The following is a 1,650-nucleotide window of genomic DNA, read 5'->3' as shown; positions in this document are numbered from 1 at the left end:
CTCGCGCGCAAGGCTGAGTCCCGGGCACAACCGCTGCCAGCGTGCGCATGCGTCCAGGCAGCCGCGCGCTGAGCGGGGCGAGAGGAGTTCGTGGCGAGCGGCTGCAAGGCGCCCGCGAGGCGGGAGCGCTCTGTAATGTTGGCTGTTGCACGCTACATCGGTTCTTCTCGGCGTTGCGTGGCGTTCAGAGTTTACAGTCAGGAAAACAGGAAGAAGGTCGGGGGCAGAATTCCAAATAGGGGTAAGGCATTCGTGGCAAGGATATGTGCACGTGTACCACTATTAGAGGGAGAGAGCCCTGGGCTTTGGAGCCGGAGTGCTAGGTCTGTGTACACTCACTGCGTGACCCTGGGCCAGGCACCTAAGGACACTAACCTTCAATGTGACACATTTAGTGAGCACCTGGCAGGCCCGCACCCGCTCCAGGCGTTTCCTGATATCCTTCCCCATACCACCACTTCCCCCCAAAAAAGGTGGACTAGGTTCTTCTAGGTTCCAATAAACACCCTGCATTTACTACATATATTTTTTTAAGATTTATTTATTTTGGGCTGCGGGGGGGTGCTTTCTCTAGTTGCCGTGCGTGGGCTTCTCGTTTCTGTGGCTTCTCTTGTTGCGGAGCAGGGGCTTCTGGTGCGCGGGCTTCAGCAGTTGTGGCACAAGGGCTCAGTAGTTGTGGCTCGCGGGCTTAGTTGCTCCACGGCACGTGGGATCCTCCCAGACCAGGGATTGAACTGTGTGCCCTGCATTGGCAGGCGGATTCCTAACCATTGCGCTGCCAGGGAAGTCTCTACTACGTTACTCTGGAACGTCAACTTCCAACACCAACGAGATTATGAGGGCTTAGCCTTGTATTCATAGGGGGAGCTAAAAACAAACAAACAAAAATCATTGTTAAGGTTTAAATAGCAAAAAGATACCCTTAACGACGCACAACTATACACCAATGAGTACATGTAAAGGTGGCGAAACCTGAATAAGATCTGTGTGTATTTTCTAGTTGAGTTATTGCACTAAAGTTTTTCAAAATGTTACCATTGGGGGAAACTGGGTAAAGGGTACATGGGATGTCTTTGTATTATTTCTTAAAACTGCATATGAATCTGTAATTATCTCAAACTAAGTTTAATTTTAAAAAAGAATACCGTTAGTACCAATATAAAAAAATAACGTGATTTCTTTCCTGGAAGAGTTCTGTCTAACCAGGGAGAGAGTTGCATAAAACAATAATGACGGGGCTGCCCTGGTGGTGCAGTGGTTGAGAATCTGCCTGCCAGTGCAGGGGACACGGGTTCGAGCCCTAGTCTGGGAAGATCCCATATGCCGTGGATAAACTAGGCCCGTGAGCCACAACTACTGAGCCTGCGCGTCTGGAGCCTGTGCTCCACAACAAGAGAGGCCGCGACAGTGAGAGGCCCGTGCACTGCGGTGAAGAGTGGTTCCCGCTCGCCGCGACCAGAGAAAGCCCTCGCACAGAAACAAAGACCCAACACAGCCAAAAATAAATAAATAAATAAATAAATTTTAAAAAATAAAACCAAAAAAAACAATAATGACTACACAAAGTGATATTGTTATTCAAAGTTCCGTGTGCCTGTGAGGGAGATGAGGACACACGTACTTTAGAGCTACAGTAATGGCATTAGCATA

The sequence above is a fragment of the Pseudorca crassidens genome, chromosome 19 (assembly GCF_039906515.1).
Source record: "Pseudorca crassidens isolate mPseCra1 chromosome 19, mPseCra1.hap1, whole genome shotgun sequence".
NCBI classification, from domain to species: domain Eukaryota; kingdom Metazoa; phylum Chordata; class Mammalia; order Artiodactyla; family Delphinidae; genus Pseudorca; species Pseudorca crassidens.
The sequence above is the reverse complement of the archived record's forward strand: the minus strand, read 5'-3'. Positions refer to the sequence as shown.